At 38.2% G+C, this 20,721-nt stretch overlaps 1 protein-coding gene across 2 annotated transcripts in view; it reads right to left on the bottom strand.

The window, feature by feature from the left end:
• The window catches only part of LOC134215897 (uncharacterized), a 79,983-nt gene extending 70,502 nt beyond the window's left edge, over positions 1 to 9,481 (bottom strand). The window contains exon 1 of one of the 2 annotated variants that reach the window (XM_062694985.1): positions 8,859 to 9,481. The gene's annotated coding sequence lies outside the window, so the exon portion shown is untranslated. The remainder of the gene's footprint in view (positions 1 to 8,858) is intronic. The other variant, XM_062694984.1, reaches the window with a different exon arrangement.
• Between the last annotated feature and the right edge of the window lie 11,240 nt (positions 9,482 to 20,721).

Raw genomic sequence — 20,721 nt, 5'->3', positions numbered from 1 at the left:
TAGTTGTGAATTAGCATATGCGATGAGAGGATAGTGCAGAGATACAATAGTCAAAAACTATTGAATGTTATTTTTATATTTTTGAATATTGAGTGCCAAAAGATTTTCAAAACACCAGTTCGCCTATTCCATTCACACGTGATTGTGATTCTTCACAGCCCTAGCTGCTGTTGATAACAGCATGAACAAGAAAGGTATTGGAGAATTACGTTAATTGAGAAAGTTGCGACAGAGTCCATTTACTACTAAACAGCAGGATTTATTTGTTTATTGTCGTCAATCATGTTTGTGAACCGTTTGATACCAGATTTAATCTTATAATATAGTTCTCTAATTACTTAAAATTACTAAACACTTTTATCCGATATGAAAATTATACAAACCAAGCATTTACTGAGTACGCAAGTATTGTTTCAATTTAGTCTATGATTCACACCAGATTGTGAGAAACACAATTGTTCTTCGTACATGATATAGAAATGTCATGCTCTTTTGTAAATAAGAAACATTAGCATGAGCATGATTGGGGCCCTCCTTAGCCGTGCGGTAAGACGCGCGGCTACAAAGCAAGACCATGCTGAGGGTGGCTGGGTTCGATTCCCGGTGCCCGTCTAGGTAATTTTCGGATTGGAAATTGTCTCGACTTCCCTGGGCATAAAGTATCATCGTGCTAGCCTCATGATATACGAATGTAAAAATGGTAACCTGGCTTAGAAACCTCGCAGTTATTAACTGTGGAAGTACTTAATGAACACTAAGCTGCGAGGCGGCTCTGTGCCAGTGTGGGGATGTAATGCCAATAAGAAGAAGAAGAAGAAGATTGACCGCCCACGGTTGCTACTCCGTTATTGCCTGGTCAGCTGTAACTACACAGAGAATCAACAGTTGATGTTTGGGACTAACATCATCCTAAATGTGTAAAAACTGGTGACTAAAATTTGGGCAATACCAGCGCCGGCCGTGTCCGAGTGCAGATCAATTATGGAATGGGAAAGAAAATTTTGACGTGATACTTGCTTTGATGGAAGCCGACGAATCATCTGCACTTCCACGAGTAATCACGGGGATTTCGGATAAATGGGATGGGCAGTGTGACGGGGTTCATTTTGGTAAACGATATGCCGGGTGTTACGTGTGGTATGGTTGGAAATAAACAAAATCGCAATGTATAATGGAATCATGAATTTGCTTACAAACCGCACAAAACCGGACAAAATTTTCCGGATCTTGTGATTGATCTTGTATGTTTATTGCTAATCGCGCAGTAGAAATCGATGTTTACTTTTACTTCACATTCACGATCCATTCTGCACTCAATCCATAGGAAGATTCTTATTTTTTTATATTTTGTGTTGAGTGGTTTTGTGCAAAATGCGTCTAAAAATCTTTTGTAAATAAGAAACATGTAGGGAAACTGAGGTAATATGCACCTCCTTTCAAGGATATTTTTAGCAGTTGATCCATAGTTACAGCGCATGTAGTTCGTATCTGGAACTACCAATCTGGAAGTAAACATTATTGAAAATAAGTCTGAAACGCCGCTAAATACGCCATAAGGTCGTTTTGCTCCAGAGGGGTGCAGTTTACCTTACTAATTAGAAAAACTGCTCTTCTCGAGCGACAGTGTGAAAAGACTGGTAAAGTGACATAGACAACGGAATACCAGCTGAGCGGCCGTATACGAAGTTCACAGTTGTCACCGTTGCGGCAATGAAATTGCTTAGGTCTGGGGGAGCTTTGAATCTGCAGCATCGCTTGGTATTAACTGAGTTGCATTGAATTCAATAGTCATATGCGTATTTCTGACATATTCTTGATCTAGTTTCTGGGAACAGTATGAAAATGATGAAAAATCATGTTATAAATAATGACAAACAGCAGGAAAAAAGTCATTTCTACTCTCCCTCAAAGAACTGATTCCGACTGCTAATTTTTATTTCGACAAAATTTTGCCTATCTTATAAACTTTTGGTTTAACCCAAGTACTATTGCTGGTCACGTGCGAAAGCTAATGTAGACGAACAAAAAGGTCTGTTTTGTCTAAGAAGTATGAGCATATTTATAAATTGATAATCTAAACTTTCAGTTTCCGGATTAACACTACGTGTGGAAAAATGGTTTTCAATTGTGGTTTTGAACAAAGTGAGGTTAATGGCATCCCATTGTTTACTGTAAATAGGCTGAATTTGGCTTACGGTGTTAATTTATGAAACATCATGCAAATACATTTTAAACGTGACAGTATGTGAAGGTTATTTACGATAAAAGTTTTTCTTAAATTATTGTTGTCGTGTGTCACCTAGAAGTGCAGGGTGTTTCTTCAACATGGAACATCTATTATATTATTGCTAGCATACTTTGGCCTCAAAGTAAAGATTAGATACATAAATATATTTATATAATTAGTCATGAAATTCTTCTATTAAAACATGCATTTTCCCCGATTACGCTAAAAGAATATGATTCCTTCCTTATTAATCATTATGCAAAAATAAAGGAATTCTAGGGATTTTTTTCACTGAAAATTAAAGTTTCCTCCCGCGCTCGTTATTCCCACCTACTGACGAAGTAGAATAACCTGTACATAAAAAAATCTTGCTGCACGGACGAACTTTTTTCTTTCTCACTGCAAAGAAATAAGAAAACAACAAGGCCACTAGCTGGCTTGTTGTTTCAAAATTTCTAGGAAGAACGAAAGAGAAAGAGATTACCCATTAATGGGTACTTTTATATGCTATCTCTTCCTCTCTGCACATACAAGTACCCATTAATGGGTAAACGAAAATCTCCTTGTGCAATGCCTTAACTGCGTTCCATTTTGTTTTCAACCAATAGCGTTATGGATGGTATTTTCGGTCGGGTCCAATTCCTGGCACAGGCTCGAAAACTCAAGACGGAAACATTATTTTGCTAAAGTTCCTTCGTAATCGTGTGTGACTCATTTATGGTCAGGATAACGGAGTGACGTATATTTCTCAGCAAAGTCACGGCTTATCAACATCTTCACAAATTTATCTTTTTTACAAATTTAAGAATATGAATTGTTCGTTCATATGCGGTGTAAACATTTTTTTTTGGTCTGCCCTAATCGGAGATATCAACTTTTGTAAAAAATGTAATTTTGACAGAAAAACGAATATAACTTTTGATCGGCAAAAGATATTAAGCATATTTACCTATCAAAAGTTGCATTATTTTTGAGCTCTAAAAGTCACCCGAAGACGACTTTTTCGAAAAATAAAAACAAAAAAAATAGATCAAAAATACTGATTTTTGAGGGACACCCTAATCCAAGTATGTAAAATTGGTCTAAATCAGCCAACTTAAGAGATACAAAAAAAGCTTTTTTTAGCAAAATTTATTGAAATAAGCTCCGCTATAACTTTGTAGAACATTATTGTCGCGCTTATCTTTTTCTAGACTCTCGCGGCGGTCTTACTCACGCAGGCTCGACTGCGAAGGTAGACGTCAAGACGGGTTAAAAGATAGGGAGAATTTTCCCTCCCAAAACAAAACCACGTGCTTTTCGCCAAATGACAGCAGTGTTCGATTGTATAAGCGAGAGGCAACCGGAGTCACTGAGTACATGAAGAGTGTTTATCATGACAAGTGCATACGGTGGGTAAGTTTTTTTCTGACTCTGTCGTGTTTAGTGACTGTTGCGATTACCTGAGAAGCAACCAGCAGGAAGCCGCAGTATTCTATATTTTCTCGAGATGCATAATACATGTCAGTACTCCGAGAAATATTTTTTTTATATAATGGGCCACCCTATTTTTTGATAACACCATAATGATGGCCTTTATTCAAACAATTTTGTAGAACAACACTTTTTTCTAAAAAAAATATATAGTTTTGGCGTAAAATGCATCTTTCCGCGTAAATCTGTATCCTGGACCATAGTGCATTGTTATACTGCGTTAGGTTAATAGAAGCCAACTCCGAAGTAGTTTGAATCACCATCGGAAGCATCTTGCTAATCTACGAGTATTAAAAAATGATAACCAAAGTAGGTAGTCAATTTAGCAATTATCACTGCTCATCGCATATTCAACAGCCCATCCTAGGCATCGGAGGTAGTTACGCCAATGAGAACGGCACACACTGTTAGATGACTTCACCCATTAATGGGTACTGTGTTATTGTTGATATTATTCCCACCGTGAAAAATTCACCCATTTTCTTGAAAAAGTGCCACTACCCATTTTAATGAGTAGTGGCGCTTTTTGAAGAAAATGGGTAAATTTTTCACGGTGGGAATTATATCAACAATAACACAGTACCGATTAATGGGTAAAGTCATCTAACAGTGCAGCTGTACCAGTTGACTTCTTACTCTCTCTTAATTTGAATGTGTACATATTCCACACCCCATGAGAGAAGAGATGCCAAATAAATTGTGAGTGTCCGACCAGTGTACAAGCTTGTTTTTGTAAGCACAGCATTCTCAGGTTAGTAAAATAGTAGCAACAAATGCGGCATGTGATTTTTGTTCATTTCTCTATGCAAAAGACAAAGACAATAGGGCAGAGCTTCCCAAACATTTGGGTATGCGACCCACCTAGCAAGATTCTATATGTCTCGCGACCCACCTATGAAAAAGTTTTACCAAGTAGTATTAAGCATTAATTGAATTTGAATGTCATCTGTTTCGGCAAGTTTTACAAAAATATTTACGTTACTTTCATGTACAAATGCAAAAAATGACAAACATGATGTTGTTTGTCAAAATGTTTTTATTTTACTTCATTAAGAGGACAGCTTTTAGGCATAAATGTTTTCTAAAATAGCGTGGTGATGAATATTTAAAAACAAATGCGGTTTGAACTTGAAGTTATGTTCCTGAAAAGAATGATCAAAAGGTTCGGCATTCGAGCTGCAATTAATATTTGTTCTACGCGACCCACCAACAATCTGCTCGCGACCCCCCTGGGGGTCGGGACCCACAGTTTGGGAAACCATGCAATAGGGCACTACATGAACGAACTTTTTTCTTTCTCACTTTCTCCTTGTGCAGTGCCTTAGCTGCGTTCAATTTTGCTTCCAACCATTGGTATTTCCAGTAGGATCAAATTCCTGGCACAGGCTCAAAAACTCAAGACGGAAACATTATTTTGCTAAAACTCCTCCGTAATCGTGTGTGGTTCATTCATGGTCAGCATAACGGAGTGACATACATTTCTTAGCAGTCACGTCTTACCAACATCTTCACAAATGTTCTATCGTTTGCTTATAAAGATGCTACTAAACCACATACCCTACTCACCTTCCAGCTCCTTGACATCTGCAAATCGATATGCAATCGGGGTAAGAATGTTTAAGATTTATTCTATTTATTTATTTTTTTCAAAATAATTAATTATCTCTTAATATTTGTCTCCAATATTTTATTATTATTTATTCAGACTAAAGCCGAAGTGGCCTGTGTGGTATATAAGAGTCTTCTCCATTCGGCACGGTCCATGGCTACACGTCGCCAACCACGCAGTCTACGGAGGGTCCGCAAGTCATCTTTCATCTAATCGATCCACCTTGCCCGCTCGCACCTCGCCTTCTTGTGCCCGTCGGATCGTTGTCGAGAACCATTTTCACCGGGTACCCTACGTCCGACATTCTGGCTACGTGCCCGGCCCACCGCAGTCGTCCGGTTTTCGCGGTGTGAACGATGGATGATTCTCCCAACAGCTGATGCAACTCGTGGTTCATTCGCCTCCTCCACGTACCGTCCTCCATCTGCACCCCACCATAGATGGTACGTAGCACTTTCCTTTCGAAAACTCCAAGTGCGCGGTGGTCCTCCACGAGCATCGTCCAGGTCTCGTGTCCGTAGAGGACTACCGGTCTAATAAGCGTTTTGTAGATTGTCAGTTTGGTACGGCGGCAAACTCTATTCGATCCAGCCACTATGCGTCTCCGAATTTCTCTGCTGGTGTCATTTTCGGCAGTCACCAGTGAGCCCAAGTACACAAATTCTTCTGCCACCTCGATTTCGTCACCACCGATGCAAACTCGCGGTGGGTGGCTCACATTGTCTTCTCTTGAACCTCTTCCTATCATGTACTTCGTCTTCGACGTGTTGATGACTAGTCCGATTCACTTAGCTTCTTTCTTCAGTCTGATGTAGGCTTCCTCCATCTTCTCAAAGTTACGTGCCATAATATCTATGTCGTCGGCGAAGCCAAATAGCTGGACGGACTTGTCTGTTCAAATATTACGTAACGCGAAAAACGTTGTTTTTGAGAACCCCCCACCCCCTCGTAACATTCTGTAACAAAACTTAGAACTACCCCCACCCCTATGCGTAACGCGTAACAAATACAATTTTTTGAAAACATCTTGTTTTTGGTAGAATTTGAAACACGATACAATAAATTATTATTCATTGTAGATTTTATGCTATTTAGAAGATATTTTTTTTTAAATATTTTTTTCTCTATGCAATTAATTTGTTACGCGTAACAATATCTCGAAGGACCCCCACCTCCCATATTTTGTGTAACAAATCGTAACAAAAGTTAGACAACCCCCACCCCCTACTGCGTTACGTAATATTTGAACAGACCCATTATTGAAAATTGTACCACTCGTGTTAATCCCTGCTCTTCGTATTACCCCTTCCAAAGCGATGTTGAATAGCAGACACGAAAGACCATCACCTTGCCGTAACCATCTGCGGGTTTCGAAGAGACTCGAGAATGCCCCTGAAACTCGAACTACGCACATCACCCGATCCATCGTCGCTTTGATCAACCGTGTCAGTTTATCCGGAAATCCGTGTTCGTGCATTAGCTGCCATAGCTGGTCCCGATCGATTGTATCATATGCGGCTTTGAAGTCGATGAATAGATGATCTGTGGGCACGTTGTATTCGCGGCATTTCTGCAGTACTTGGCGAATGGCGAACACCTGGTCCGTGGTGGAGCGTTCGCCCATAAAACCCGCCTGGTACTGCCCCACGAACTCCCTTGCAGTTGGTGCTAGTCGACGGCATAAAATTTGGGAGAGTACCTTGTAGTCTCCAACATTTATTTATAGCTTTTATGTATTATACTATTTCCGGAAGTTCTGCAAAATGGCTAGAATCAACATGGGAGATTGGCATGCAAATTTTAAAGGGAAAACACATTACAAATTTGAATTTGCTCAAATAGTGAATTTCGAGACATCTATCTCATCCGTTCTTTTTTGAACTTATCATGTTCCAACAAGATAATAAATAATCTTATGTAAACCAAATACTGAATGAAAATGTAAACTACTATCTGCCGTTTCCTGTAACTATTACCCTATTAATAAGAATCATCCACTTTCCTAGTGAGTCAAATCCATTCAAATATTCTTAATTAAACCGATTTATTTAGTAGTTACTACAGCCAAAACAATTTGCACTTAACTATGATTTCTACTTTTTATCCGTTCCTACAAATGCTCAAACATTATCAACGTCTAGCCCTTTAATCATAGTGCATTTACACATGTATGAGATGCGTGGTATCTAAGCCAAGTTATCATGCATGCATTCGTACATCACATAGCAAGCATAAACTTTGTTCCTGGGAGTATAAAAATTCCCTGATCCGGGACCTGGACAGTCATGTTCAGTATGGCCTCGTTAACTAGTATTGAGTACAGTATTGAGTACAGATAACAAAATATGTACCACCAGTGGACCAGTATGATGACAAATGAAAATTGCAGCCTCAAAACATACAGACTGATACGTAATGTTCATAATTTTTCATGCCAGTTTTCTTCATGAAGTTGGATTTGATATGGCTCACTTTTAATAACAGATAATTGGACGTGAATTCCCGTAATCGATTATTATAAGACGTGATCAGTTCGGTGTATCATCATCAATGGCTCTACATCTCAACTGGAATTTGACCGGCTTTTAAACTTATGGTTCTCTCATTTTTACAGTTAATAATTGAAAGCTTTTTATGCTTCCCATTGCATAAATATATCAATTATGTGGCAATCAAATGGGACACGCCATACTCAGAGTCAAAACGGGAGTAAAATAAATTCGATATTATCAACTATTTTCACGATTTACTCAACTTCATTAGTGATTCTATAAACCCGTCGGAAACTATAACGAACATTTCTGCTGAAGGAATGAAGAAAATCCATCCAGTCGTTTTCGAGTTATGCGGATATAAACACCCAGAGACATGTAACATGTAACGGTTTTAAAACTGCCCTACCGCACTGAATAATACTGAGCATAAATACTCACTTAAAGAAAATTTTTAGAGAAATTAATATGTCTCATATAATTTAAATTGCAGATGTTTAGAATTTATTTTGAATTCCCAGAGGATTTGAATACCATAATACGAATAGTTTTTCCAAAGTTATCTTCAATTTTTGTATTGCTTATTTCTTCGACTTTCTGAAACTCCAGTTAGATGAAGCATGTTACATGAATTTAAGTTGTTAAGCTAATGATCTTTCCTCAACCGAGTTTGACCCCATATCCCCCATAATTCCATAAGATTATTTCCTTGAAATTGTCATACATGTTTGCCAAAGCAGAAATTTGATATTGCATGAATCACATATAATCCACAAATCAAACCTATGATTTAGCATTTGCATAATAAGTTTACGTCAGTTCAGAATATTTTACTAAACTGACAAAGAGCATCAACTTTCATGATCGATCTAAGTGTCACGTCACTCCAAGAGTTGCATAAGTATGCCACAGATCCCACTTTGTATTACCTTTACAGGGCGATACTGACGGTGCCTATAACAGAACTAATTAGAAATGCAACGGCCATGCTCAATGAATCGATAATTACAAATGAGATAAACCATACAGTCATTGAATATAATTGGTTTCTATTTACCGTCAGAGTTATTCCATCTCCAGTAAGTGGCATTAAACCGCAAATCCCTTCGATATCACACTGACATACTTGCTTGGTGCATCATCCTCAGAATCTACAAACACTAATTTATGCGTTCCACTCACTAACAATTCAAACACCTGTCGTATTCAGCACATATGAAGATGCTTATCACTATTTACGTTATATGATCCAATCAATAGCCAAATTTTGTTTTTTTTAATATATCCGCACTTTTCTTCCTTGCAAACATTTCAGCGCATCGATGCGCTTCGTGTACTCCCAGATTCCTGGTTTGCGATTTATTTCGTGCTTCGCTTCACTCGATGATTTATCCACAGAGATCTCCAGTTGATAAGGATTGAATATCTTCTTCGGTGCATTTACACAGCGGCCCACACCCAAGCCGATACACAAAAACGTAAACACGCCACCACAAATATGGGATTTTTTCTCACGCCTCACGCCCGCCGCCAGCAACGATCGTCACCTTTGCCGAAAAATCCTACACCTCAACGAACAACTCCCATCGCGCCGGGGAGAAAACTTGCATCGGAGGCACGTAGCACCGCACGCGTTGAAGTCCTCTGACTAACTGAAGCCGATTGCGACGATCCGAACGTTACGCCTCGCCTCGCGTTCATTCAAATGTGTTTTGTGAAGCACGTTTTGCGCTGTTCCAAACTTCCAAAGCGTGCTCGCGGCTCTGTGCATGTGTTGTCTGTACCGATTGGCTATGTTTTGCCACTGCACCGCTAAGCTTCTCGTTCTCATCATTGATTGTAACGCATGCCTCCACGGCAGGGATTGTAAATATGCTCTTGATGGATGACCGAGGTAATACAGTTTATTTGTAAATAAGCTAAATAAGAACAGTTAACTTGTTTGAAAGAAGTTATTTTATTTCGGTTCACAGCACATGTTTTCAGATGTCATATATATTACTATTTATTGTATTTCAAATATAAATATATGTCAATTTTTTTTCCTTTATTGCATAAGATTGATAATATCACAAATTTACATAATAAAATTACATGATTAAATTTATGTAATTACTAAACTCTAAATCAAATACATTCTTGTTTTTCCTTATTTCTGCATTTATAATTAGTTGAAAATCATTTATATTGCTAGATACAAAATGTTTCAAATTGTACACCATAACATTTGCTATAATCCATAATGCCAGTTTTTCATTCTTTTTCCAATCACTTCATTTAATAATTCCAAGGGTCTATTACATTAATTCTTATATTTTTGATTATCAACGTCTTAGCAAAATCCCAGTGTAAATTCTTACATGTTTTTAAACGGTGCTCAACATCATCGATTTGATCGCATACATTACATAAATTATTTTCTGTTCCTCGAATTTTATGCTTGAAAAGTTTGCTACGAGTTGGATTTAAATCATTAACATAGTAATATAGCGCTAGTCTTTGGCTTGAATTCAGGAATTTCCAGTTTAAATTAAACCATATATTTTCCCAAGTCACATCTAAGCGTTTTCGTTCAATAGTGGGCTGAATTTTCATATTTTCAATTAAATAGCTATAAATTTGTTGGGTGGAGTTTATGTTGGTGAGCTTCACAAGATTTTCCGCATTTTTCATGTAGATTCCTGTAGTTCTTCCCAGTTTAAGATTTTTTCTATATTTATATAGAAAATCTTGTGAAGGCATCGAACCATTTTTAACTGATGTGTATAAAAGGTTTCTAACAAATAGAGCCTTTATTTTGTTCCCTACATCAATTAATCCTAATCCGCCCTTCTCTGGAATCAAATACAATTGATTCCTACATATTTTGAATAAATGACCTATCCACAGGAAATTTCCCACAATTTTTGTTGTTTCTGCTATAAATTTATTCGGTGCTGGTAATATCTGTCCAATGTACCATAACTTTGATAAGATGTACGTATTTAAGATCCAAATTTTTTGTAACATATTTAAATTTCAAAGTTTTGCAATTATATTATCATTTATATTTTCATTTATATTATCACAAACTATGTTTAGGTCATTGAAGCATAATATGCTTGATTTGTTTGCATTTAAACTAATTCTAGCATCCTTTGAAAATATTTTCATCACTTGGAATATTTTTTCAAATTCCATTTGATTTCTGATAATAATGCAGATGTCATCAGCATATACTATCAATTTTACGAAACTTCCATCAAATAAAATACCTGATATTTCATCGGCTAACATTTAAAGCAGTGGTTCAAGGTACAGTACAAAAAGAACCATGCTTAATGGGCATCCTTGACGTACTGAACGATTGATTTTTATTTTCTCAGTTAAAGTTCCGGATACCAGAAGCCTGGAGAAGGCTCCATTGTACAGTTTTTTGAGAGATTCAATAAACATAATAGGAAATCCAAATTGAGTTCAGTGTGTGTTTTCTCTTGCTTCGGACAGCAGAACGATCGCGCGATCCGTCGAAATATTGAGTTCTGCATTGCGCGGCCGGTAATAAAGCTAATCAGTTCAGTGTGTGTTTTCTCTTGTGATTTTAGCAAGTGTGTACAGTATGGTCGTCGGGAATTAGTTCTGTGTTGATTTTACGATTGATCGTATTTCGAATAGCAAGCAAAACTGTCGCGTGATCCGAGATATTTTGTTTTGATCTGTACGGTTCGCTTTTTTTTCGTATTTCATACAATCCCTTCCCTTAGATCGCATCACTTACCAAAGTGAATCCAGATAAAATATCCTATGCAACTAACACAATACCACATCCCGTGACAATCGTGGAGATGCAGAGGTGTTCTCGGTCTCTAGTAGCAACGAGGGTCGAACTAACAATCCTACCTTTCCTATATGACCGTAAGGACGTGGCCGGCGCCGTTATTGACTTTAAATACGTGAGCTTCTGAAACGTGTACATTGAGAATGGATAGCATATCCCATGCTCCATTCACATGGTTCTCTGTGCAATTTCACAAGTTCCAGTCAATCACGGAGTAGCAACTAGGAATTGTAACGGTCATAATGCTCATGCTCATGCTCAATGCTCAGATTCAATAAACATAATAGGAAATCCAAATTTTGACAAAACTGCCCATAAATAGTTTCTATCTACATTGTCAAAAGCCTTTTGAAGGTCTACACTTAGAAGGGCGAATTTGAAAGATCTATTTTTATTTGATTTTGCAACTAAATTCCTCAATATTTTCAAATTGTCCACACAAGATTTCTCTTTGTGACATGCAGCTTGATATGGTCCCACTAAATGTGGCAATACGGATTGAATACGATTCGCCAAAATTTTGGCGAAGAGTTTGTAATCAGTATTTAATAACGATATCGGTCTGAAATCACCAACAGACGGTATGCTGCATTTTGGAATGAAAGTTATGACTCCTTCTTTAAAATTTGATGGTGGCACAACTCCGTTTATAAAGTATGTATTGAACAAATTTAGAAGATCAACTTTAAGAATATCATAGTATTTCACGTAAAACTCATAGGATAATCCATCGCATCATGGTGACTTTTTCTTGGATGCGCTGGTTAAGACATTCGATAATTCCTCCTCACAGATTGGCTTTGCTAAGTTCTGTTTTTCTTCATTACTTAGATCTTTCGTTATGTAATTCAATGACGGAAAATTGTGTGACTTCAACAACGATTCACTAGATTGTAGCATCGATTTGTAATATATTGAAAATTCATTTCTTATTTTGTTACTATCGGTAGTAACTTCACTGTCTATTTTCAAACGTGTAGTCACCAATTTTCTGTCATTGTGTTGTGCAATCTGGAAAATTCCGATTTTCTCAATTTCGATTAAGGATTTTGACTGGAAAACTTGAGAGAATTCTGATAGTTTTGCGGTTTCAATTTGGATTAGACGTCTTTTTATGAAATCCGTTTCTGCGCAGACGTCATCCCCCACATTTAGCCTCACTGAAAACTCCCGCATCGCTCGATAGTACATACTTTTCTCATTCATCACCGCTATGCTTCGGTTTATCCGGATCTCCAGGAAATCCAGGAGGAGATTGGCCGGCTGAAGAACAACAAAGCCCCTGGGGTTGATCAACTACCAGGAGAGCTATTTAAACACGGTGGTGAGGCACTGGCTAGAGCGCTGCACTGGGTCATTACCAAGATTTGGGAGGAGGAAGTTTTACCGCAGGAGTGGATGGAAGGTGTCGTGTGTCCCATCTACAAAAAGGGCGATAAGCTGGATTGTAGCAACTACCGCGCAATCACATTGCTGAACGCCGCCTACAAGGTACTCTCCCAAATTTTATGCCGTCGACTAGCACCAACTGCAAGGGAGTTCGTGGGGCAGTACCAGGCGGGTTTTATGGGCGAACGCTCCACCACGGACCAGGTGTTCGCCATTCGCCAAGTACTGCAGAAATGCCGCGAATACAACGTGCCCACACATCATCTATTCATCGACTTCAAAGCCGCATATGATACAATCGATCGGGACCAGCTATGGCAGCTAATGCACGAACACGGTTTTCCGGATAAACTGATACGGTTGATCAAGGCGACGATGGATCGGGTGATGTGCGTAGTTCGAGTTTCAGGGGCATTCTCGAGTCCCTTCGAAACCCGCAGAGGGTTACGGCAAGGTGATGGTCTTTCGTGTTTGCTATTCAACATCGCTTTGGAAGGGGTAATACGAAGAGCAGGGATTAACACGAGTGGTACAATTTTCAATAAGTCCGTCCAGCTATTTGGTTTCGCCGACGACATAGATATTATGGCACGTAACTTTGAGAATATGGAGGAAGCCTACATCAGACTGAAGAGGGAAGCTAAGCGGATCGGACTAGTCATCAACACGTCGAAGACGAAGTACATGATAGGAAGAGGTTCAAGAGAAGACAATGTGAGCCACCCACCGCGAGTTTGCATCGGTGGTGACGAAATCGAGGTGGTAGAAGAATTTGTGTACTTGGGCTCACTGGTGACTGCCGAAAATGACACCAGCAGAGAAATTCGGAGACGCATAGTGGCTGGAAATCGTACGTACTTTGGACTCCGCAAGACGCTCCGATCGAATAGAGTTCGCCGCCGTACCAAACTGACAATCTACAAAACGCTCATTAGACCGGTAGTCCTCTACGGACACGAGACCTGGACGATGCTCGTGGAGGACCAACGCGTACTTGGAGTTTTCGAAAGGAAAGTGCTGCGTACCATCTATGGTGGGGTGCAGATGGCGGACGGTACGTGGAGGAGGCGAATGAACCACGAATTGCATCAGCTGTTGGGAGAACCACCCATCGTTCACACCGTGAAAATCGGACGACTGCGATGGGCCGGGCACGTAGCCAGAATGTCGGACAGTAACCCGGTGAAAATGGTTCTCGACAACGATCCGACGGGCACAAGAAGGCGAGGTGCGCAGCGGGCAAGGTGGATCGATCAGGTGGAAGATGACTTGCGGACCCTCCGTAGACTGCGTGGTTGGCGACGTGTAGCCATGGACCGAGCCGAATGGAGGAGACTCTTATATACCGCACAGGCCACTTCGGCCTTAGTCTGAATAAATAATAATAATGCTTCGGTTTATTGAGTAGCTTCTAAAAACATTTTTTGTCGTGGATTTAAAATCTGAATTCCACCAGGAACTGAAATCTCTGTGGTATTTTTCTCTACACTTGCATGCTTGTAATTTTTGAATATATGCTGTTGCCAGATTCTCATTTCCTAGGATAGCTGAATTCAGTTTCCAATAGGGTGACCTTAAACGAACCGCCGGAGGCAGTTCATCAACTTCAATTTTAACTAAAACCGAGTGGTGATCTGAAAAAGCAAGAGGCACGGTTTGGAAATCCCTATTTTTTCCATAAGACCCGTAGAGAAATAGAATCGATCCAGCCTGGAAGCACTATTACCGCGAAAAAACGTAAAAGCAGGGTTCTTAGTAAACTTTTTGGAAACGTCATTGAGTTTCAGCCTGTCAACTAATTGTTGCAAACCAGGACAAAAATTATTGGCTCCTTTGCAATCCTTTTCGTCCAAAACACAGTTAAAATCACCCCCTATAGCCAGATTTTTGACATTCTTATTGAGATGTAGTGCCACTTGCTCTGTAAAGAATTCATTGCGTTCTTTTTTATATTGAGAACCTGATTGCGCGTAGATGTTAATGAAATTAATCCCATTTACAACAAAAGATATTATACGACCACTTGGATCTACTAGCAAATCCGAATATACAAAGTTCCTTCTAATAGCAACTGCTGTGGATCTACTGACATTGTTATAATTTAAAATAACTTCATGATTCGGTAGAAAAGATGTTGATGTTATGCTCATTTCTTGTAAAAATACTATGTCTATGTCATTCATATTCACGAAATCTCGCACAAGTGACTGTTTAGCTTTACATACGATACCGTTCAAGTTGACGGTTGCAATACGCACATACCATCTATTCATTTTCCAAACTAAAGACAGAACTCAATTTACGCTTCTTCGGATCCAGGTCAGAAGTCTCGCTTTCATCAGTTTCGAGGAGACTCGCAAAACTGTTGTTCACCAACACTTCTGCGATTGTTTTTCGGTTGCCTCACTGTGATTAACAGACTGATTGCCCTCACTAAATGAACTTTTGATCTTCGCAGAGCCAATTCTATTGATCTTCGAATGAACGCTAACCCAACCACTTCCACTAGCGGTCAACTCATCCGATGTTGCCGTATTTTCTGATTCGACGATGCTATCATCTTCCATTTTTCGCCATCACACTGACCAGTTGAAGCATACACTCCCATCTTACCTTCCTTACTCTCCTTCCTCCCTACCAAACTATTCAGATTTGTGAAATTTAACGCCAGAGTCTCTTCTTCCCCGCGAACCCTTTCTCACGAGGATTCAAGCCTTTTTAGGCTCCGTTCCAGCTCGACAGGGGCAATCTGGTTTCAGATGATCTGTTGCTCTGCACACGAAGCATTTCTCCTGCATCCCAGAATAATACACACGACACCTGTAGTTGCAGATGTAGACTTGTGGTGGTATTTCCTTGTTCACATCCATGTATATACCGCGAACACCCGAAAAACATTTGAATCCTGAAGCCACCGAACGTTTCTCGTGGACGATCTTCTTCAACACACCATACTTATTGAGGAACTCTGCAATTTCTTTATCTGGTACCTCCGGAGGGAGATAGAACAGTCGCACATACTTAATCTCTTCGTTGCCATCTGTAACCATCACCTTAGTGACCTCACCACCTGAGTAATTGAATATTTTCTCACCGATGTGCTGTTCCAGACACATTCTCATCATTATATTATATTATATTATATTATATCATTTATTTATAAATATTAGGTAAATAAGAACAGTTAACTTGTTTGAAAGAAGCTATTTTATTTCGGTTCACAGCACATGTTTTCAGATGTCATATATATTACTATTTATTGTATTTCGAATATAAATATATGTCAATAAAAATACCAATCTACTTTATGCAATCTTTCAGAATCGAAAATAGTTTATTCGAAGCACGTGTTTTTATTGGCAACAAAAATATCCATTTCCATACTAAAAGACTGAGTAATCGTAAAATTTGAAATCACTTATTATAGTATATTCTACATCAATTGAATAACTTCCGAGAATTCGTTTTGTGTATATTCTCAATAAAGGAAATATAGAACATTATTAGGCATACAAACGTATTGCCGAAAATAAGTCAATTAATTGTAATGTTTACAGCCTAGATATCGAGATCGATTTTTGACGAATAGTCCAACTGAGGAATAATAATCTATTATTAATTATTAATCTATTATTTACTTAACACGATGTTCAAGTATTTCACAATTCTATTCAATTATCAAACCTCAAAGCCCATTTCCGACTACAGTGAACTCTATCTTACTCAATCCCTTGAAGGGACCATCAAGTTAGGGAGGTATCGAGATAGGAAACACATTTATTTATTTTATTCCCAAAAAATCAAATACTTTTCATAACATGTAGGAGTATTGTTCAAGGTAATATGGCCGAATGCCTTTTAGCCGATTAGTTAAATGTTATGTGAAGAGAGAAGTGAGATTTTCGAAGTGAACAGTTATAAATGAGAACTAAGAAAAGAGAAATGAGATGTTCGAAATGAGTACAGGGTAGTGCGAAGTAAGTACAAAGGAAGTGAGTACTGTGTAGTAAGATGTGTGCAAGATGAGTAGCAAATGGGAAGTAAGTAGTGGGAAGTGAGAAATGAGAAGTGAGATGTGATAGTTGCGAAAAGAAAAGTAAGAAGTGAGTAGTGAGGAAAACAGAAGCAAGAGGTTAGAAGTGAGGAATAATAATTGGGATGTGACAAGCGAGATGCTGTGAAGGGAGAAGTGAGTGGTGTTATCTCACCAGAAAGGAGAAAGAAGAAGGAAAAAGAATAGGGGAGATGTCGTCAATATGCGACCTCAAAGCTAATCACTTAATTCAATGGTGATTTCCTCCGAAAACATGTATTTTCGAAGTTTTTATCAATAATCTAACATATCAGTCATTATATGGTCCAAAAATTTCCATGTAAAGCCAGCAAAATTGCAACAAAAAGATTTTATTCCAAAATTGAGAATTTCAATCCAAAATGAGCGATGCTCTGCAATATGCATAGCCACCCAAAAATGATAATCATAATATTCCAATATTTTCCACCAAAATTGTCAAACTCTTCTACACAAGATTAGTGTTTACTCCGTCCTTTCAGTTAGTCCATGTCTCAGGTTGATGGTAATATAGAGAAAATATTTTTTTGTATCTAAAGAAAGAGCATTGAGGGCAGAAACGCCAAAGTTGCGTTGGAATGAGCCGAAATAATATTTTATTTTTAATTTTTAATACATAGATTTTGACTGAGTTTTTTCGTTTGACGGCTTACATATGTTTTTTGGCTTCAGCTGTCTACAATTTAAAGACAAAATTAGGGATATAAACCAAGAAAAGGTGGTGGCGCATTTTATCGAACCGGCGTATTTTATGCATATTTCCCCTAATGAGAAGGAAAAGTTAGAAGACATTCAGACGAACTCAGTAGGAAAAAGTAAGAAGAAAGAAGAATGAAGGAAGGAAGAAGAAGGAAAAAGAATGAAGGAATAAGTAACATGGAAAGGAAGAAAGAATTTGGAAGATAAAATAATAAAACTAAAAGGGTGCGTAGGACTACGTAGCTATACGAAATTTATTTATTTATTTACTGTTGAGAAATCGACTGTACATTTTTATTTCGATTTTAAGGACGGCTACGCAGTCTTGAATTATTGAAACAAGCTGTATATTTATCCGACGTTTCGACACGGAGATGGGATCTGATGAAGTTTGAATAATTCAAGACTGCGTAGCCGTCCTTAAAATCGAAATTTATTTATTTATTTGTTTGGAAATGGATGGTATGTGTCATCATAGTTTGTATCTCTTTATTAAAATTGATATTTCACTCTATCGAAAATCTCAGTATAAAATCTATCTTCCCCATCATAGTTGGGTGGCTCTGATAAAAGCTGTTTGTTTTAGATTTTAATGGAAATCTGTGAATTCCGGTCAGTCCTGGTCAGAGCTGGAATTAGGGGGGTGGAGAATTGAAAATTCGCATTATTGGAAATATATCGGCTCTTTGCAGGACCATTATTTTACACAAGGGAAAGAAGGTTCAAAAAAATTAATCATTTAGCGACGACTGAAAGTTGCCTTCGGTAGCAGAATTACAAGCGCGCATCGGAGTGAGATGATGCAATAAATGAGAATGGGTGGAATCACTAACAGCAATCAAGCTACAACGATGCCATCAAAACAGACCATTGCCTTGTAGAAGCCGTGATATTGATAACAAAACATGATATGAACTTGTTTGAAATAAGAATAAACAGAAATTTGCACCGAAATATCATAAAAATATCATATTCTGTTATTAACAAGAACACACTAATAGCTCAAGATATTGATATGTTCTTGTTAATGTCAAAACCTGGTCGGTCTAGGCAATTTACGGATTAGAAATTGTCTCGACTTCCCTGGGCATAAAAGTATCATCGTGTTAGCCTCATGATATACGAATGCAAAAATGGTAACTTGGCTTAAAAACCTCGCAGCTAATAACTGTGGAAGTGCTTAAGTGAACACTAAGCTGCGAGGCGGCTCTGTTCCAGTGTGGGGATGTAATGCCAATAAGAAAAAGTTATAAGCCAACAACACTACCATTTCTAGAAATGTGCCACATTGCCAACACACCCCACATCGTAAGTAAGAGAACAGATATTGATGGACTACATACGCAGCTGTGCTGCATTACATACAGAATACCACCAAAACTGATAAGCGAAAGCGAAAGAGCAAGAACTCAAACGAAAGATAAATTATTCCGATAGGGCACCATCGGCTACCAACCAGAATGGGGTTTTCGATAAGGAGACTGTAAAAAGGAAAACTGCGCCATTTTCCAGTTATTAGTGAAATGGAAAGTGATTCCGAGACGTAAGACAGTTTCATGAAATAGTATGAACGAAGCAAATTCAACAAACACAATTTTGTTCACAGTATGTACCGACACCCTAATAACCAGACAGTTAAAGTTAGACAAAACATAAGACAAAAAGCGAACAAATCATTGTAAGACTAACACCAAACATAATCAAAGACTGTATAATTAGTATATGTATTAAATTTTAGCTTCCCCTGAAGAAGACACTAATCCAGTGTCGAAACGTCTGACGAATAAAAACTCGTTTTAATCATATGAGACTGTGTAGCCGTTAATTCTAGACCAACATTTGAAAAGGGCATAACAGCCAAAATTTATTCCTTCTGATTCTTTGTCTACGTATATAGCTTTATATGTAGACGAGGAATCACAAGGAATAAGTTTTGGCTGTTACGCCCTTTTCAAATGTTGGTCTAGAATTAATGATCTATGACAAATTCATATCATGTTTTGTTATCAATATCACGTTTTACTGTTAATGAGCTATTATCGTCTGCCACAATTCAAAATAATTTCAGCATCTGCCCCGTAACGTTGGGTAGACACCTTTGCGTGGTGTGTTACGGTGTAAGATCTACCTTTGTCACATTGTCAGCTACAGAGTTATTCAAGATTGCTTTCATGTCATTGGACGCAACTTGCTGGACCTTATAAATGAATCGTTACAAACTGGGCACGTGCCGCATGTTTGGAAGGAATCACTAGTGATTCCAATACAAAAAGTTGCTGGAACGATTAAAGCCGAAGAGTTTCGTCCCATCAACATGTTGCACACATTAGAGAAAATTTTAGAACTTGTAGTTAAAGGCCAGCTAATTACATATTTAAATAGTAATAACTTGTTAATACCGGAACAATCAGGTTACAGAGAAGGTCATTCCTGTGAAACTGCATTGAACTTGGTATTATCTAAATGGAAAGAAAATATGGAGCGTAAAGATACTATTCTAGCTGTGTTTTTGGATCTCAAACGCGCTTTTGAGACAATTTCTCGGCCCTTATTGTTGAAAACTGTTAAGCGCTTTGGAATTTCGGGTTCTGCATACAAATGGTTTGAAAGCTATTTGTCTGACAGATCCCAACGGACTGCTTTCAATGATTATGTGTCGTGTCCCGTGGAGAATGACTTTGGTGTACCACAGGGAAGTGTATTAGGGCCCCTTTTGTTCATTATGTACATTAATGACATGCGACGGGTCTTACGTTATTGTGATATTAATTTGTTTGCTGATGATACTGTAATATTCATTGCAGCTCAAAATCTGGAGGAAGCGATTGAACACTTGAATGAAGATTTGCATTCTTTAAGTAGATGGTTGAAGTACAAACAGTTAAAATTGAATATTAGTAAAACAAAGTATATGGTTATTTCACGAAATCGTTCAATTGATAA

The sequence above is a fragment of the Armigeres subalbatus genome, chromosome 2 (genome assembly GCF_024139115.2).
Source record: "Armigeres subalbatus isolate Guangzhou_Male chromosome 2, GZ_Asu_2, whole genome shotgun sequence".
NCBI classification, from domain to species: domain Eukaryota; kingdom Metazoa; phylum Arthropoda; class Insecta; order Diptera; family Culicidae; genus Armigeres; species Armigeres subalbatus.
The sequence above is the reverse complement of the archived record's forward strand: the minus strand, read 5'-3'. Positions and strand labels throughout refer to the sequence as shown.